Source organism: Protopterus annectens, chromosome 1.part0 (genome assembly GCF_019279795.1).
Source record: "Protopterus annectens isolate FY-2018-M chromosome 1.part0, PAN1.0, whole genome shotgun sequence".
Classification (NCBI taxonomy): domain Eukaryota; kingdom Metazoa; phylum Chordata; order Ceratodontiformes; family Protopteridae; genus Protopterus; species Protopterus annectens.
This window is the reverse complement of record NC_056725.1, coordinates 609,751,779-609,773,250: the sequence shown is the minus strand read 5'-3', so window position 1 is coordinate 609,773,250 and position 21,472 is coordinate 609,751,779. Positions and strand designations below refer to the sequence as shown.

General features: G+C 39.9%; 1 protein-coding gene across 1 annotated transcript in view; it reads left to right on the top strand.

Moving 5' to 3' along the window:
* The window catches only part of SYT14 (synaptotagmin 14), a 1,344,965-nt gene that overhangs the window by 9,265 nt on the left and 1,314,228 nt on the right, over nt 1-21,472 (top strand). The window lies entirely within an intron of this gene.

Below are 21,472 nucleotides of genomic sequence, written 5' to 3'. Positions count from 1 at the left end.
AATGTGTGTTAATCACCAGGATTTGCACTAATTTCTGTTTTGGACTGACATTCACATGTGGACCTTAGTTGGCTTAGATTGGTCAACCTGCAAGAAATGCATATATCAATGTTTTACAGTAAGGAAGCTGATGATCTTTGTTAGTTGCATGATTATAGAGTCAAAGGAAGTACTTTCTCGATGCTAGGAAGTTACAGATGCACTTTAAGTATTCAGCCTTGCTGCTTTCTTCTTTAACTTGGCATGCAGACCTCTCAGCTGTACAAAAGTTTGCAGAATATCCAGGTTTTTGCCTAATACTTTGGTCTGTTCCTCCAGTGGGGAGGAGGGTACAGTACTGGTCTGGATAACTATAGATCTATAAGCCTCACCAGCTTTGTCATGAAGGCAGTAGAGCACATTTTTGTGGACCTTATCAACAAAGATAGAGTCAGTCATCAAATTCTGGATCCAAACCAGTCTGAGTTTATTAAAAGCAGATCCTGTCTCTTAAATCTGGTGAACTTTTTTGAGCAAGTTACTGAGGCATTAGACTCAGGCGTATTGATCCACACTGCATACTTGGACTTGGCCAAGGCCTTTGATGTCATCCCACAGTCCTGCATTATTGATAAGGTAATCCAAATAAAGGTAAACCCCCTATATTACCCACTAGATAGCAAAATGGCACACTGACAAAACCCTGTATATTATTGTTGAAGGGATACTGTCATCAAAGCAGTAATTACCAATTACGTTCTCCCAGGGATTGGTCCTGAACTCGCTCCTCTTTGTTATCTGTATCTCTAATATCAAGAGTGATGTCAAAGATTTGTGGCTGATGAAGTTTGCTAATGATTACGTTTCCCAACTCACCTCCAAATTTTCCAAAGGGCCTAACACACACTAACAAGTGGTGCTTGGACCACAGACTCATCCTAAATGCCAAGAAATGCAGCATTGTCTCCTTTGGAAAATCTATGTACCCATGCTCTTATAATGTAGGTAACACTCCTTAAAGCTCAATTCAGTCATTAGGGACTTTTGCACTTTTATATACAATGAGTTATCTTTTAACCACTATATGCCTGCTGGTGCTAGGAAGTATTTTTATATAGCAACACTATTCACTAGGAATCATACCTCTCAACTGTTCATATTTTCACAGAATGTCCAGATTTTTATTCATATTTTTGGTCTGTTCCTTATAAAATTTGTGGTTTTCTGGCAAATCATTGAGGACTAAAATCACTAAATAATGACGAATATTTGACTTCAAATCCTTCAGAAAATGCATGATAATACAAAATGTGTTAGTTTATCAACTTTCTATGTTAATAATAACAATATTTAAATCTGTTCCTAATTCTGGGCTTTTGTCCCCCCCACCCCCATTATTTTTGGCTTTGTCCAAATTTCTTGTGCTGAGAAGTTGAGAGGTATGCTAGGGATATATCTTCTGGATCCAATGAAGCCATCCCTTCACCTCCTCCATTATCAGGTTAGTAATAGAGTATAATACCCCCTTTTATATGTACTTGCCTAGTCATATGATCCAGCTCGAGAGACTGCAGCATTTACTTACTAACTCAATTAATCATATTTCCTTCTTGTCCTACCATGTCCACCTCAAAGCGCTCACTTTGTTTTCTGTTTCTTATTGAATTCTGAGAGGGGGCCTCTATCTAGCATACAGAGCCTCAAAGGATCCATTCCTATGAGATCATCTATATGTCCACAAATTTAATAGCACCCTAAACACCCACTTAGGAGACCTAAAGTTCTGCCTAAAGTTCTACCAAACCATAAACAGGACCTGATGGTGAGATGGATATCTATCACAGAGAAGCTCTGCTTTATGGAGCAGACTCTCCTTGAATGTAAAGCCGAGTAGCTACCTGACTCTTTTTTAGTGTAACCTGAACTATTGAGTGGGCAATCATATGTATATGCCTGGTCTAGCCCCCCCCCCCGAGCCTTTATGAAAAGGGTATAATGTACTGCATTCCACTGGGCCTGGTATTAAGGCATGTCTTGGTAAATTCTAATTGAGATCCGTGGCTAGGCTACAAATGATCCACTGTGAGTCCCTTTGGAACTACTTTTTTTTTCTGCCCAAATAGTTGTTCACTCACCTTAGACTCATTAGCCCTGTGCTGTTACTGATTGTTTTTTTTTCTGCAAGACATCATGCTTCTGTGCTAGCCCTGCTCCGTTCGCCCTCACTGCATTCGGGCTCACTCCGCTCCCCTACCCTACCCCCATTTTCACCCACCCCCACATCAATTACATTTCTTCTCACCCTAAACACACCTCCTCACCCATCCACCAATCCAGACCCTCCCCATCAAACCCCACCCATTCCCACATTCCAATCCCCTACTTACTCCACCTTCCCTACTTTTCCTATCTCCATATCTCTATCTCCCTCTCCACCCCTTTACTTACATCTACCCTTATCATCACACCTACACCACACTACACTCCACCACTACTCCAATTGCACTACTCAAAACTCCCACACACACTCCATTCACAAATACAACCTACTGCCATAACTACTCCTCTTGCACTCACACACTCCATTTACAAATAAACTCTACTGCAGTATCTTCTCCTCTTACATTCACCCACCACACTCCACCACAATGCCTGTCATACACAACACATTTTTACTTGCTCTTACTACTTATCTCACTCTCCTTCTAATGCTCACAACACTTCACAGAACCCATTTACCTCCCAAACCCACATGTACTACAACCTCCTACTATGCTACACTCCAGCTATTCTTAGATCTGCTCTACTCTGTATGCCACAGACTTAATTTTATAGAAAAAAATAATTATTCTGTCAACCACAACTACTTTAGAAAAAAGAAATACCCTACACTACTTCCACTCATCCTAGCCTAATCCTATATGGAGACATACACCCCAACCCTGGTCCCTCTCCTCCCACCCAGGATGCCTCTCTGAATACTACTAGCACTTCTAAATCCCTAAAGCTCATCACCATCAACATACAAAGCATAAAAAAATAAAATCCCCCTTCTACAAGCCTGGTTAGCACAACATAAACCTGACTTTACAGACATAACTGAAACCTGGCTAAAACCATATATAAAGGACTCAGAATTTCTTCTCCCTAACTATTCATGCCTTAGAACAGATAGACTTTACAAAAGGGGCAGGGGCATCGCCTTACATTATCCTAGTGCCTTCACAGTAATCCCATGCTCAAAGCCCATCTCCTCCTTTTCCACTGCAGACTTACTAATTACCTTTCTAAAGCTAAATGACAATAAAAGTATCTGCATTATAGTCATATATATTCCCCCAGCAATAATGTTCACATTCTTCAAGACATTCTTGCATGGACTACCGACAACATAAAAAATGAAACAATCACCCTAGGCGATGTTAATATTAATGGGCTAGACTTCTCCACAAACAACTCTTCCTCTAATATTAACCTTCATAACTACACTCAACTAATTTCAGACATTACTAGGCCTGATAAACAGAGCATCAAAGGTTCTATCCTGGACTGGGTCATGGTTTCTGACCCTAGCAAAGTTGTCACCTCCGGTACACTCCCAGATATTATCAGCGACCAGTCTCCAGCATACATAATACGCAAACCCTCCTCTTTACCAAATACACACCAATACAGACATAGCTGAGATTTATCCCATTTCTGTCCAAATACATTTAATGACATCTTACATAATACTAACTGGAACCCATTAAAAGTCCTTCCACTCAACGAAGCCGTGGATTTCTTCAACTCCACTTTTCTCAGTGTCCTAAATAGGCTTGCCCCTCGCTGACTAAAAAGAGTCAAGGCTAAACATGCTAAATGGTTTACCAAGTCCCCAAAACAAATCATGTCTTCCAGGGATAAAGCCTGGAACATCTGGCTAAAAAACAAAACCCCTTCCAATCTCCAAAAATATAACCAACTTCGCAACCAAGCCAAAGGATCAGTACTTAAAAACAAAAAAGAATACTTCCATACCCTCCAAAACCAACACATACATAATACCAATAAATTTTGGGGAGCAATCAGCTGCCTACTACATCCAGGAACTAACCATAATCCATGCCCAAACCCTGAAAATACTCCCACTGAATTAGCCTCGCTCTTCATCTCTTATTTCATAGACACCATTGCTAAACTTACTTCCACTTTCTCACCCATCACCGCAGATCCATTCAACCCTACACTCACACAAACTCCACCTAACACAATAGCCTCTTTGACACTCTCTCCCATACCTACCTCTACTATTCTAAAGCTTCTTCAGAAACTTAAACCATGCACCAATGCACCAGATAACCTACCCGCAGAATACTTGCATCCATAGCATACCCCATCAGTATTATTATCAATAGGTCCATTCACGAATCTCTCATTCCAGACATTTGGAAAAAGGCTTATATCCTCCCACTACATAAAGGAGGACACAACTCTGACATTGCAAACTTCCGACCTGTCGCCATTCTTTCCCCCATATCTAAAATACTTGAAAAGTGCATTCACATTTAGCTCCTCAACCATCTAACTAAACATCATCTCCTTTCCTCCACTCAGCATGGCTTTAGGCCAGGACACAGCACATACACAGCCCTCATTTCTTTCCTAGACACAGTAAACAGAGCTCAGGATGAAGGATCTAACGTCTCTGCATTGTTTCTTGATCTGTCAAATGCATTCGATACAATCTCCCATATCCTCATACTCATTAAACTCTCCAACCTCGGTATCTCTCCACCCACCCTTCAGTGGTTCCAAAACTATCTCAGTAATAGGCAACAATCATGTATCTGGCAGCACTCCCCCTCCTTCTTTATCAATACCAATACTAGAGTACCCCAGGGTTCTATACTGGCTTCCCTTATTTTCAATATATTCATTAATGAGTTCCACAATTCTCTCACCCATGGTACCATCATCCAATACGCAGATGACTCAACAATAATTTGATCCTCTAAATCTGCCTCTGTACTACAACAACATACCCAAAAAGCATTCATCATAACTGAATCCTGGATGTCACAAAACCATCTCGCACTTAATATCAGTAAAACTAAACTCCTAATATTTGCCCCCAAAAATACAAAGAACTGCCTGCTCACACCCTTGTTCTCCCCTCCCCCTTCCCTGTTTATTACCTTAAGACAATCCCAACGTTAATAAATATTACCTGTGGCAAGCACCATTTTTAAAACTACAATCCACTCTACTACAGGCCCCATGAGGAGCTCAATGTCTCTCCAGTAAGTGTTTTACAACTGTAAATGCCTATTTATGTTGAATTGTGTTAGACATTTTACAACTGTATATGTTTATGTTGAATTGTGTTAGACATCTAATATGATTTATGCTTTATTATTAGATGTTACTATGGTATGCTAGCATTTTGTCTGCACCAAGTTGTTTTTAGTATAATACTATGGTCTGTTTGCATAGCTGCACCTTGTTCACTAATGTTATTCATGTAATTGTGTTGTGTGTAGACAGCTCATACTGGTGTCCAATTATTTCTATATAATTGTGCTGTTACTGGTGGATAGAATCACATTAGACAACCTCGACAGAGTGCTGCTCGCTATATTTTTATATGTGACTGCATACCTGTCTTGCGGTTTCTTCTAACAGATGTTTTTCCAATTGGCTCAGTATCTGCATATAGTTGTAGTTGGTTCAAGACATATATTTTCCTGCATATGGTAGCTATTTGCTCAGTTTGTTTTGGTAATCTTTATAATTTATCTTTACCATCTCAAAGTGCTTACCTCTTCTTTTCTAGACCTAACACCACTCTAAGTATTCAACTCTGGTACCACCTTTATCAGTCTTATAAGAAAAGTGCATTCCGGGTCTGAACTGTCTGCAAACAGCTAAAGTTAACTTTGAGTATGTGTCTACCTGTTTGAGCCAATATTCATTTTCCCTTGGAGAGCACTATGCTTTGGCTTGTAAGCACCCCCCCCCCCCCCCACACACACACACACACTCATCTTCCACTTTCTCTCTTATTCCCTTCTGTTAGCAAATAGTATCCATAACTGATCAATACTGTGTGTTTGTTAATTTAAACTGAGACCACAGTAGCCTACTGATACAAGGTTATCCTGTTTTTTCACCTGAGAAATGGTTAAGAAATGACTTACAGTTTCAGAGCAGTCCTTGGTTAATTGCGATTGTTTCTTAAACACATACTTGTCTTTGCTTTGGCTCATTAGCAGCAGTACAAAGAACTGCCTGCTCACACCCTTGTTCTCCCCTCCCACTTCCCTGTTTATTACCTTAAGACAATCCCAAAGTTAATAAATATTACCTGTGGCAGGCACCATTTTTAAAACTACAACCACCCTTGTCACTATCATATGTTCATTTATCAGTTAACTCTGTTACCTGATTGTTTTCAGCCCCCTCATAAGAGCAAGTAACAGGGTCTCTACCCGCTTCGCTCCCCACCCTGCCCCCTATTCCTTCCCGCACCCAGTGGTCTCACCTTTATTACACTCACAAACCCCTTCCATCTTTCCAATAGCCAACCACAGTGCTAACCCAACACTACCTCCTCCATCTTCCTACTACTATCACACCTCCTCAACTAACATGTACAAGCATACCTTACCTATGCTCACGGCATGCACTCTCCTTGCATATCTTACCAAAGCTCCATCATTCCCCCACTCAACTACTACCACTGTACTACTACTCACACCACCACTCATGTCTCACCCTCACTCAGCTCCCCTCCCACCAACTCAAGAACCTTCCCTATGCACCCCCCACATATTCTACCAACTATATTACTCAAACATAAAGCATCCCTACAACTTAACATAGTAACCCTCCCACCATACCTATTACCCACAGAGCACAATCATAAAGTTTCCCTTATAAACAAACACATTAAAAAACTGAGAAAACTAATAACCTTATGCATATCAAAACTAGCCCTAAGTGGAGATATCCACCCCAACCCTGGCCCTACCATCTCCAACCCCAATCCTCATAATCAGAATAGAAACCACAACTTCTCCCATATTATGGCCAATAGAAAGCCAAGTGACTTCCTTCTAGTAAGCCTAAATATTAGAAGTATATCCAACAATGTCCATGAACTCCATGCCACCATCGACTTGTACTCCACAGATATAGTCATCCTGACAGAAACCTGGCTAAAACCTCACATTACCAGTGAGCAAATACTCCCTACAGGTTATGGCATACTAAGAGTAGACCGGCTAAACAAGAAAGGAGGCGGTGTAGCTATAATATTTAAACAGCATCTAAACATCCAGATCTTAAAATCATCAGCTCCACAAATAGGCAATGAAGAAATAATATATACCAACCTCAAAATAAACCAAAAAAAAAAAACATCAACATAATTGGATAATACTTCCCACCTGGCCAAAACATCCCTCCACTAGAAAATCTCCTCAGCTGGTCTACCCACCCTCTCCCCCAAGAAACTATAATTTTATGTGATTTCAATACTGACTGGCAATCCTTTTCTGGCAACCATCCAACCCATCATGTAAACCTTCATGGCTTCACCCAACTAGTCCAGTCACCAACCAGGATAAATAAAAACTCCAGCAAGCACACTACCCTGGATTGGATACTAGTCAGTAAGAGCCCCCATTCATATATAACAGGCTGCTTATCAGATAGCCTCAGTGATCACTCCTCAACATTCCTACTCAAAAAATACCTATACCAAGCTAAACCTGTCATCTACCATCAGATATGTAAAAAACTAAACTTTAACCCACTCACATTCATCTCATCCCTCAAAGAATGTAACTGGCATCCTCTAAAGTACCTCAGTCTTGATGACGCAGTTGAATTTTTAATACTACCTTCCTGAGCATCCTTAATTACCATGCCCCATAAGACTTTCCAGAATCAAAGCACAACCCCCATGGCTACAGAAAACCACTAAGTCAGAAATAAAAACAGGGATAAAGCCTTGGAGCACTGGCACAAAACCAAAACCCTCAATTAGACAGAAGTTCCAATACTACCAGTCTGCCCTAGACTCCTCCCAACACAGCCCCAAACAATTCTGGTCCTCCATAAACTCCATCCTCCACCCAGGTAAAGTCATTACCCCGTCTCCTAACATCCTTCCTCAAAATATTGCTACCTCATTCAACACACACTTCACACAAACCATACTATCACTAGCTAAACAACACAACCCCCCTCCCCTCCAACCCACACCTACAACTAGTAATCTCCCCACTGCCTTCTCTTTTTCTCCTGTACCTACCTCCAACATAAAAAAACTCTTAACTAAGCTTAAGCCCACCAAATTAGCAGCAGACAACCTCCCAAGTGAATACCTACAAATCGCAGCTGATGCTCTGGCCTACCCAGTATCCATCTTGATTAACTGATCTCTGTCAGAAGGTTACGTTCCCACACTGTGGAAAGTATCACATATAATTCCCCTCCACAAAGGCAGACCCTCCACAGAACTAGCCAATTACCGCCTCCATAGCTTTTCTCTCTCCACTCTCCAAAATACTAGAGAGATGCATGCACTCTTAGGTCTCAGACTGCCTCCTTACTAACAACCTTCTTTCCAGTACTCAACATGGTTTCCGATCAAACCATAGCACCACCACTGCCTTACTCTCCTTTACTAACACTATCCGTCAGCATAAAAACAATGGCTATCTCTCCTCTGCTACTTTCCTAGACCTATCTAAAGCATTTGACATGGTCCCACACAAACAACTTATCTCTGTCCTCAGTAAGCTATCCTTCTCTCAATCAGTCACTAACTGGTTTCAGAGTTACCTGTCTGACTGCCAACAATCCGTTGTATGGCAGAATGACATATCTCCCCAACTACCTGTCTCCGTAGGGGTTCCCCAAGAATCCATCCTTGGACCCCTACTCTTCTCTGTTTTCACCAATCATCTAGCCTCTGCCACCAAACATGGCACACTCATACAATATGCAGGTGACTCAACCATCATCTGCTCAGCCCAGTCCCTACCCAAACTGCCTAAAGTCACACAGGAAGCCTTTTCCTCTGTTGAAACTTGGTTATCCGATGCCCAATTAATACTCAACCCAAACAAAACTAAACTACTCACCTTTCAACCCACCAAACATACTCAAAACAACTCTCACTTTAACATCACAGCAAAAGACAACACCACTATATACCCAACTGAACACACCAAATTACTAGGAGTGGAAATAGACAATAAACTAAAATTTGACATTCACATATCCATGACCATAAAAAAAGTCCACAAAAAACTAGAAGCGTTATACAGAAATAAGCAACTTCTCACCAAAGCAGCAATGATTTCAGTAGCAAATTCCAACCTTATCTTCACCCTACTTTATGCCTCTCCAATATATACCAACCTAAGGCAATGCAATCTAAACAAGCTAGAGACCTGCTACAAGAAAATCGCCAAATTCGCCACAGGAGCATCCTACCGTAGTCACCACTGTCTCTCACTTGCTGAACTGGGCTGGCTTGAACTCCCTCACCTCCTTTAATGGTATCAACTCTCACTGCCACAAACTAAACCATCCACTAAATGTCCCATCCCTCCAGAATCTACTCCAACCCTATCGCACCACCAGACCGCTAAGATCCAGCAACAAAAATCACTTGCAGATCACTAAAGTCAATAACTCTGCTGGTGAAGCACTATTCTCTTGCAACATAGCCAGATTATAGAACTCCCTCCCGCTCACAATTACCTCCATACCATCATGCACCCACTTCAAACTTTACTAAAAGCGCACCTAAAAACATGCTGGCTGTGCCCTTGCAACTCCCACCCTAATATCACCCACCCCATCCAACCTCTACCTTTCTTTCCACTCCACTAACTACCTTGATTATAGCAAGCTCAGATGCTCATAAGCCTAGTACTTATTATACAGCAGGAACTTCTTATTGTAACATTTGTTAATGTCTGTTATGTACTCCATAGGTAAAGATTCTAGTTGTCTACTGATGTACTATGTTCTTCATCTGTAAATATGTTGTAATTAATTGCTATGTAAATTGTCAATTGCTATGTAATCCAATGTAACTACTGTCTGTGTATTTTAACTGTGGAGCTTTTCTTCCCGGGCCTCCACTGAAAATGGACCTATGTCCAGTCGGACACTCCCGGTCAACAAATATAAATAAATAAAATCCAGTCAAATTGACAAATTTAAATTCTTTATCCAGTCCCAAAATAGTACTATTATAGATGTCGTTCCTAGTACCAAATTACTTGGTGTCATCATTGATGATAACTTGACCTTTGACCTTCATATCCACAGTAATATAAAAAAAAAAACATCAAAAACTGGGAACCCTTTACAGGCACAACTATTTCCTCTGTGACTCAGCAAAAAAGTCCCTTGCATTATCTTTTCTGTTCCAACTCTTTTATATGGAGCCCCCATCCTCACCAACATCCAGTCCTCCCTAAAACTAAAACTCAACTCATGCTATAACAAAATTGCAAAATTTGCCACAAATGCAAAATACTGCACCAACCACTGCTCCTCACTACACCAACTAAGTTGGCTGGAGCTCCCTCATCAACTCACTTATGTGCAAATAGTTATTGCCCATAAACTTATCTACAAATAATTATTGCCCATAAACTTATCTACAATCCAGCAGCCTGCCAGCCCTCTCCCACATTCTGAGTGCATACCAACCAAAACGAGTCCTAAGATCTGAAAATAAAATACTGTTGAAAACTGATATACCTAAGCTCTCAGCTGGACAAATGCTATACTCTTATGCTGTCTCCAAAGTATGGAACAACCTCCCTGCCTCTCTCAGAGCTATCAGCAATCATACCAATTTTAAAAAATCCCTTAAACTGCACCTCTCCTCACAATGGATATGCACCTACACCCCTATAGTCTACCCCATAACCTAACCTTTCTCAGAATACTTACTCTCTCCCGCTGTATAACTAGCCCACTCCACATTTTCCTTTCAAATCTACTCCTTCTGCTGTCACTTTAGCCCCTGCTAACCCCACCTTAACCATTCTGCCTCAATCTCTCTTTTGCTCTGTACTACACTCAACTACCTCTCTACTTACATCTCACTTACTCTCATACACTTTTTCACTTTCACATGCACCTAAGTAAAAATAACTCTACTCTATTTTTTTCAAATGATTCTATGTATTCTAACATTTTTTGTATAATTATGCTTTAAGTATGCAATACTACTGCATTATATACTGTACACAATGTGTTAATACTTTATCTGTCTGTAACTATATGTCTATGTAACTATATGTGAAGCTTTTCTCCCCGGGCCTCCACTGAAAATGGGCTCTTCTAAGGCCCAGTGGACTTTCCGGGTAAACAAATGCAATAAATATTTATTTATTTATTTATTTCAGTTTGATAACAGGGGAAGTTTACTGGGCCAGAAGTAGCCATTTTCAGTGGAGGCCCAGGGAGAAAAGCTCCATAACTAAGCAAATTACAATATAAAGCAGTACAGTATAAAACAAGCAAATTACAATATAGACAATAATAGATAGCTCATACATGTTAACTGAGATAATAAGACAAATGTGAAGTTAACTAGAGGCAGAGTACAAATGGTGGTATTTACATCAAATGTAGCAGAAATGGGTAAAATATTCATTAGGTAATGGAACATTCTGAAGGGAGAAAAAGTTTTAGTAGAAGTGTGCAGATGTGGATGACATGTGTCAAAGGCTGGAGTTCAGAAAGAGATAAATATAGTACAGTAAGTGGGGTAGAGAATAGTCAGGTAGTGGTAGTCATAGCTCTCAACCTTCTATCTCCAAAATGAGGAACACTCACCTTCATAATGTGGAACAAATGGGCAAAATGTGGAACACATACTAATGGCTTATTAACAGCTTCAACTAGGAAGCTTCAAATAGGATGGTTAAAATATGCTGGTTTTACTCAATAGGAAGATCCTTTAATGAATTAATATGATTAACTTCTACTTACCATGGATTTCACTTAAAAAATTCCTAACACTGAATGTGTGACAGACTCTTTCAATGTGGAACTTCGAGGAACATGAACTTTTTAAGACCCCAAATGAGGTAGTTCCTTGTAATGAGGTACACTTGAGAGGTATGGTGGTAGTAGAACTCAGATGGAAGTTGTAAGGAATAGTATGGAGAGTCGGGGAAGAGATTGGTGTTCAAGTAGAGAAGGAGCAGGGACACATCCATTTAGAGGACAAGTAGGAGTGTAAGAAGGATTTAAAGTTAGGGAGATGTGAGACAGTTCGAAGATGGGATGGAAGTGAGTTCCAAAGTTTGGATAGGGAGTATGAAAGCAGGAATTGGCCGGGAGGTTGTAATGGTTTATGTACTTGAAGGAGGTTTTGGCTTTTTGATCTTAGCAGGCGATTTGGGTATAAGGGGTTAAGGAGGTGGAGAGGGAAGGCCAGCTAGAAGGCTTAAAGATGAGTTTGTGGGCGGTAGTTAGCTTTATGAATTTTAGGTAGTTAGGCAGTTCTAGCCAATTTAGGGGTTGAAGAGAGAGGCAATGATGAGATGAGGTTTTGGAGTGTGTGGTGAATTTGCTTATTTTATTGTAGCAGGCTTCTAATTTGGACTGTAATCCAATCTGAATGTTGTTGAACAGAGGGGCACCATATAGCAGGGAGGGGAGGAGGTAAGAGAAGGCAAGGGCTTTTCTGGTGGTGGGGGTGAGGAAATGGTGATGTCGGTATAGGAGACCTAGTTTTTGATGGTTTTTTTGATGGCAGTATTAATATGGATGTTAAATTTTATGTGTTCATCAATGATGACACCTAGTAACTTAGTATATGAAACGATTTCAATAGGGGTATTATCTTGACTTAGTATAGAAAAAGAGGCTTTGTTGAATGTGTTGGCTCTGGATGGAGCAAAAATCATTAGCTTAGTTTTGGTAGCATTTAAAGCTAGGTGATGGCTTTGCATCCAGGTTTCTGTTTTGGTAAAAGCCGATTGGGTTTTTAACAGTAAGTCTGAATAGGGAGTCAGCAGTGCAGATGATTGTGGAATCGTTTGCATACTGAATTAGAGAAGTATCAGGGATAGAATGGTGATAGTTGTTGATAAATATGTTAAAGAGTAGGGGGCTGAGAACAGATCCTTGGGGGACACCTGTGGGGGTAGGAAAGAAGGTGGAAATAGAATAATTCCATTTGACAGCTTGGTATCTATTGGAGAGGTAGCTAGAGAACCAGGCTACAGAGGAGGGTGATAGGTAGAGAGAGGATAATTGAGATAGGAGGATAGGGTGGGATATGGTGTCAAAAGCTTTGGATAGATCCAGGAATAGGGTAGATACTAACTTGCCAGAGTCACGGGCCTAGATAACGCATTCTAGGAAAGATAGAAGGGCAGTGATTGTGCTACGGCCGGGACGGAAGCCATGTTGAGTTGGGGTAAGGAGGTTATTGTGTGTCAGATGTGTCATCAGTTGTAAGTGGATGCATTTTTCCAGGATTTTTGATAAATAAATAAATAAAAAGCCTAGTATTAACCTATGAATCTATAATAAAGACATGTACTTAGGTGGGGCTTACTGCTGTGCAGCTAATGAACAATTATTCTGGAACCACCAAACCCTTGTCCTTGTCAATTCTTCTCATGTAAGATTTCTCCAGTCCCCAGTACAGTAGTACACTTTCCTTTGGGATTGTAATTTGCATTATTATTATAGTTTGATAATAGTTTAGCAAAGAAATCATTACAAGAGTTCAGAAAATAGGCTGTAGTCAGGGCTTTATTCTCTCTATGATATAGGTTAACTAAAACAAAGAGTGAGAAGGTCACACAGAAAAAACAATCAGTAAAAACTAAATGAAAACTCCAGCCAAGCTAGAACTTCCACTGAGTGACTTCTCAGACCTGTTGCATCGGCGGCACATGAAATATATGCAAATGACCCTTATGAACAGCAGGTGTTTCAGCTATATGGCGATTCTGAATGCCCATGACTTTTTTCTTTTTAAGTTGTTTTAATGGACAATTTCAGGCCAATAAACCCAAACCCATTGCTATGAATATGCATATTTCAGCCTTGTTATTACCTCATCAGCACAGCACAAGCAGAGTGTTTGACTAAGCATAAGAAACACAGGGCTGTTATATGCAGTTGATGCCCATTACCATTAGGGTGACTGCAAAATATCCCAACTAACAAACTAAAACAAAGAGTGAGAAGGTCACACAGAAAAAAAACAATCAGTAAAAACTAAATGAAAACACCAGCCAAGCTAGAACTTCCACAGAGTGACCTCTCAGACCTCTTGCATAGGTTAGAAAATAAATAGTACTTACAGTACTAGCCACATATTTTGGCAAACAGGTTGGGATAATTCCAGTTGTTCTGCAGGATAACAGTTCCTATCCTTTTTCTAAGTTTCAGTGACACCTTCCACACTGTCTTTTTCCTTCACACGTAGATCCCTGGAGTCTCCTGTTGAGAGCTTTCTCTTGACCCAGAGGTCAGGAATGAAATCCCTTAAGAAGTAATGGCCATGATATACATACAGAGGCAGCTGGTCCTCTCTCCGGTTTGCTTGCTTGCTGTAATTTATTTTCCAACCCCAGAATGAACAGCATGCTTTGCAGGCCAGGTAGTCACTATGTCAAATTACCAAGCATGTTTTGTCTTTGTACTCTTTGGGAATGGCTTAATTAGTTTTGTTATGCTGATACACCTTTGATTCAGTTTTTCTAGCTGCTGGGTATATTTTGGTTGATAGACACCCTGTAATATTCTCACAGTTATATAATGACAGCATGCTGTCATGTGCTTCTTTCATTAATCATTACAGCCCTTCCTGATGTTAACTGTAGTTATACTTGTGATGAAGGGTCTCTTTTGGAAATTTTTTATTCCTTTTTTTAGTCATGGGTGATTGGGTATATTTCCCTATATTTGGTTACAGCAACCATGGACGTAGTTTGTTCTTTGGAAGAAGTGTTAAAGAACATCACTCCTTTTTTACTTGGAGACAGTGTATAGCATCACATATCCTTTCATTACTCACAAGTGTTTTATAAAAAGCTATGACTGTGCTTCCCAGACATACATGTCCGTTACTTACACAGGTGAATTGTGACACCACTACATAGTAGGACAAAATAACATTTTCAGCAATTCCAGTCTTAGAACACAAACTCAGTTCTGCATGTCATCTCTTTGACAAATGACTTGAAAGAGGAAGTAATCCTCTTACACTTCCTGGGAGCTGTCATACTCTACCTTTACTTTTAAATATAGAGACTGTTTGCATCAAATTTATAAATATTATAGTAGGTGCTGATTCTTGCAGTGGTTCATATACTGACACTCAGAACATGTATGTGATGTAAGAAGACAGTAACAATACACACTGTACCAAAACTGCTAGAAAAAGGGGTGAGCAATAGGATGCAGTAATATTATATCAGATGATGTGATTCAAGGGCTAGTGCATACTTTTTTGTTTTTTTCATTTTACTGTTTGTTTGGTATTTAGTTGATTATTGTTCCTAATGCTTTTATGTTCTTTTTTTTTTTTTTTAGTTTAGGCCAATGATATGAAAGGCTAACACAGTGCAATTTATACACTCTTTAGGTTACAGTTCTGTATTATATGGGTAGTGTTTGATGCATGTGATGTCTTCTCCGACTCATTGTTTGAACAGGTCACTCATGCAATAAACACTTATTGCACTGATTGTGTATAATATATGCTTTCCAACTCTCATAGTATATAATATGTAAATGGTACAAAGTTCTGTTTTATACTTTTACAAAACCTCCTGCACTGTGACTTAGGTACCATGCCAGCTATACTCGTACAGAACTATAACAGAACTGACTGCTAAGTATGATAAGTGGATGGAGTAACCATAATGCACCTTAGCAGGTAGTGTGCAATACGCATGGGGACGCAGTGACAGCCTGATAATGGCCTTTGACCGTTTAGTGTACCGCATCTCTCACTCCACTATCAAATATGTAGGGACTGCACTATACAATCTTGTGTATCATTTTTCTACAGTCCCCCTGAAGTCCATCTTGCTGTTATGTTGGTGTCAGATTGCTCTGTTATACTCTTTTTGTCCCAAACAGCAGTTAAACACACACACACTGATGCTGTTCTGCATGCCTCTTCATTCATTTTGCTGTGCGTACTGAGCAGCAGCTGACAGATATGAGACTATTTTTGAACTATACATTTGTCAATAGTGTACTTAGATATATTCCATAAAATGGGTACTGCACAGTCTTCAGGGTGTCTCTAATTTGTTCACCCCTGCACTACTGTAATGCATCCATTATAGTATGTTTATGGAGCTAAGAAAGTTACCATAGTATTCTTATTTCCTGTCTGCAGACATATACAGCTGCACTTTAAAGGCAGTCCCTGGAGCTCATTTCCACAAAACTATACCCAATTGCAATTATGGATAATGAATTTCATTCAGGGTATTGCTGTTCAATATTGAAAATATTACTAGACTTTTTTTTCTTCTTAATGCATTTCCAAAATTTACTGTAGTTCTCTACAGAATCTTTCCTTAATGCCACACATTCCAGAAATTTGGCTCACTAACTTACTGTACATGCTGTATGCACTTCAGTTTTATGCATTTTCATATCAGCATCAGACACTTTGTGTACATATTTTGCTTGGAATTACTCTCAAAGCTCTCTGGTTTATCTGGATAAACATCTTAGTAGGTAGTTTTAACTGGTGTCATTCTGACATCCTAGTTACTTTTTTTCTACTCTTATTCTGATGTATCACACGTTTCATCTTATTAAAATGTACAGTACTATTATACTATGAATTATGCACTACAGAATTTTTTCCTGTTCATGTCACTCAATGTACATCAGATTTCATACACTGACGTAATGTGATATGTTCATAACAAGCCTGACAGAAGCCTTCTTATGGCTGCTGCCTTCATACATCTTATGCAATATTTTGGATGTTTACACAATATGGCCACTGACATATTAGGTGCTTGAGTGCCTTGAGGAAGTAATAACTTCCTGCAGAAATGATAGGTGCTGTTGTATGCTGTCTGCCCATTTAAGGCAGGCAATGCATGCTTCTTATATCAGTTTTCATATTTAGAGTTTCATTAATTGAAGTTAACTTAAACTTTTGTCTGCTGTGCTGCTCCAATTTGACCTTAGATGGTTCTGAGTTTCTCTCTTTCATTGGTTCAACTATAGAGCCCCTGAGAGTGGGAATTCCTGAAGCTCATCATGGTCAAACTGGACTAAAGTACAATTGTGTAAACTGAACGTACCATAACAGTAGATGTTTGCATGATCACTGCTGCAGTAGCCTTAACTATATGGGTTATATCCTGCTAAGAATGTAACAGTCAGACAGTTTCCAAAGCTTCAGAGCACCTCCCATGCACCCAAACTGTCAAGCAGATCAAGCTGAGCTGACTAAAAGACAGGTTTGGGCCCTTCAGAACTTTCCTGCCAGCAAAGAGGGGGAGGCTAAGCCATGAAGGGATAAGGCTAGGAATTACAAAAAATAAATGTCCACACCCTGGCATAAGAAACTCACCAAAAAACAAGGGGCTGGAGGGAAGGAGTGGCTACAGCAGCAATGATCATTCAAACATCTACTGTCAGGGTAAATTCCAGTTATACAACTGTGCTATGTTCGTCATATTAATCACTGCTGCAATAGCTTAAGCTATATGGGTACATTGCCATACTATGTCTACTATGTGGAAGGAGAAGGGTCCAGGAGCCCATGGAGAATGGTCCCAGCGAAGCATGATATAGATCTAGAAAAGGAATCCGGTTTATAGTGCTTTGTAAAAATATGTATAGAGGACCAAATAGCAGCTTCTAGAATACTTCTAGAATCCAACTATTTCCAAAAAACATAGAAGAAATAAAGGTCCTTGTAGAGTGGGCCTTGTCCTTACCCGGAATAGATTTGTCATAGTGAGAATAACAAATGGTAATAGCCTTAGACAACCATTTAGAAACAGTCTATTTGACACTGGTTGTCCCTTCTTTTTACCTATACAAGAAATGAACAATTGATCTGATAATCTGAATGATTTAGTTCTGTCAAGATAGTACCTTAGTTATCTGTGGACAAACAAGATACGGAGTATCCTTTGTCCATCATTTTTAGGTTCAGGATAGAAGAAGGGGAGATGGATAGTTTGATTTAAAGTAAACTCGAATACCACTTTAGGCATAAAAGAAGAAAAAAAAGCTTCCTTATGGAAAGTGAGGTAGGGTTGATTCACTATAAAAACTTTCAACTCAGATACCCTTCTTGCAGAGGTCAGAACAATCAATAAAACTGTTTTCCATGATAAGAACCTCAAGTCAGCAAGATTATCTGGTTCAAATAGAACAAGTTTTAAGTTTCACTAACACAAAATTAAGATCCCAAGTAGGAGCCACCAGTTTACGTGGAGGCCTCTTATGCAAAATCCCTTTCAAAACATTCAGACATGTGACTGCCTTGAATGAGGAGGATCCATGGGTTGACATACTGAAATGGCAGATAAGTGAACCTTGATAGAGGAATAAGAAAGGCCACAAGGTAGTAACTCACACAAATATTGTAAAACCAGAGAACAACTATCCCTGAATGGATGCTGGTTAGGTTGTTGGCACCATCTAGAAAACCTTTTCTATTTGCTAATATATGATTTTCTAGTAGCAGACTTTCTTGCCTCTATTAGTACCTGCTGCATGTCCTCAGAAAACAGGTGCTTAAAAGGAATTAAGACCTTATCATCCAGTCAGTTGAAGATGATTGATGTTGGGGTGTATCAAACACCCCTGTTCTTGTGTGAGTAGATCCATTCTGTGTTGAAGCTTGTCATAATTGACCCTGCCCATTTCCAAAGAAGAACCATGGTTGCCTGGGCCAGAAGGGAGTCACTACATTGATCTTGGGGGATTCTTACTGAATTTTCAGAAATACCCAGGATATTAGTGGAAAGGCATATAGTATCTTTCCTGTCAGAAGAAAAGAAAAGGCATTGGTCTTCCAGGCCTTCTTGCAGAGAATACTAGAAAATAATTTTGCCAGTTGATTGTTCAGAGAAGAGGCAAAGAGGTCTACTTGAGGAACTCCCTGCAGATGGATCAAATCCTGGAAGACCCCCGGATCTAGTTTCCATTTGTGAGGGTCTGCCCTGGTCTTGTTCAATTTGTCTGCCATACACTTTTGCTCTGACAGAAGGTAGGATGCCTGTAGAGTGAGATTGTGCTGTGAAGTTATATCCCAAGCTAACATGACTAGTCTGCAAAGGGAGTATAATTTGGCTCCCCCTTGCTTGTTGATGTAGCACATCATTGTGGTATTGTCTGTAACCACTTGAAGAGGTCCTGGAGACCAAAGATGGCTCAGAGAATCGAGTGCCTTGATCAAGGCAAGCAACTTCTAGATATTTATGTGCTTGCATCTGTCCTTCATGTCCCACACCCCTGGCACCTTTTATTTCTCTGAAACTGCTCCCCAAGTAAAGTCTGAAGCATCTGTGGTAACTGACTGCTTTGAACTTGGAGGGAGATGGTGAGACCTGGATTTAAGGATATATGTGGTCTCCACCAAGTAATTTCTGTTCTGACAAACCCCAATACTGGATTCTGAAAAAAAGGGTGCTGATGCTGCTACCAAAGTTATTTCAGATACCACTGTATCTTTCTCATGTGGAGTCTTGCCAGGGAGTACAACGAGAATCATAAATGCCATGAGAACCAAAATCCACAGGTATTCCTTCGCAGTGACTGAAATCTGAGTAGGAAAATATAGAAATAGACGTAAATAGACATTTTTTTTTACTGTGAAAGAAAAGCTGTTTGAAATGAGGTATCTAGTTGACATCCCTAGAACACAATCCTGTATAAGCAGGTCAAGAAAGACTTTTGAGTGTTCTCTTCAAATCCCAGCTTCTGCAAGAGATCTCTCACCCAAGAGGGAGATTCCTGACATTTTGAAAAAGGCTCTGCAAAGATAAGCAATTTGTATAAATACAGAAAAATGTGGATATCCTGTAGCCTGTAGTGAGCTATAACTGGAGCAGGACATTTTGTGAACACTTTTGGTGCAGTGGATAGTCCAAAAAGTAAAGCAAAGAACTGATAATTTCATTCAGACTTGCAAAACCTTAAGAAACACCTGGAGTCTGGATGAATAAGAATGCAGTGATAAGCATCTTTTACATTTAGTGTTACCAGTAAATGTGAAAGAGGAAGAAGAGGCAACAGGTTGTGAAGTGACATCATTTGTATTTGGTCACTATTACAAACAGGTTGAGGAGAGAAAGATCCAGAACTGGTCTCCAATTATTTTCTTTCTTTGGGACTGGGAACATCATTGAATCAAACCTCTTCCCCACCTGGGACGGGGGAACTGTTTCTATCACTCCGTGGGACAGCATGTGATGAAGAAAAGGTGAAAAGCTGAAAATGGTGCCTTTATCCTGGGGAAAACAGGCAACAATGTCATTAAAAATGCCAGTTCACAAAAGTTACTTTTGTTGACAGAAGAAAATCACAGTAAAAAGTAATTTCAAACATTATGACAGCACCACAACCCAGGAATATATTTGAAACTATTTGTCCTTCATGGGTTCATAGGTTCATAGACAGGTACTAGGCTATTGGCCCTAGGGCCTAAATAAGCCTAGCCAAATGGCACCCTGGCTTTTGCCACCCAAGAAAATTATTTTCCTGTGCCCCTATTGAGCAGAGCCACAGAAGTGATCCCCGGGGTAAATTTCCTATCTCCCATCCAATCATCAAGATTTTTCTTGAAGAGTGCTAATGAGGAGCTTTGTTTGATATAGATAGGTAGTTTGTTCCAGAGTATGGGACGTCTGTTCTGTGAATAGGGCAAGGGTTTAGGAGTTTGTTATCCAGCAGGTGTTTCATGAGTTGAGAACAGACACATCTTTCAAGCACTTTAGATAGATGTGGGAGTATGGCAATTGGTGTGTAATTAGATGGATCAGTTGATTCGTCACTTTTGTGCAGAGGTGAGGTGAATGCTTGCATACATAAGGATGGGACATTTGATTCTGTGATCGATGTGTTGATAAGAATGGAAACTGAAACATTATAGACTGGTCTGATATCTTCATGTATTGTGCAGGAAGGGAATCAGCTGATAGTGATGTGGATTTTAGTTTCTGTAACAGTTTTTTATTATGCCAAATGATACTGGTTGAAGGGAGATGGCAGAGGATCTGATTATGGATGTGGGTTCTGTAAAAGAAATGTTGGGAGGGATGGACTTTAGGGGGAGAAACATAATTGATGCAGTGGTTATTGAATTTAGAGGCAATGCTTGAATCCTTTTCATGGGGCATACAGTTGTGATGAGTACTGTTACCAAGTTTCAGAAATTTATTTATGCTTGACCAGAAGGACTTAGGATTGGGAGATTGGATTTCCTGTAGTAAATGATAGCAATTCT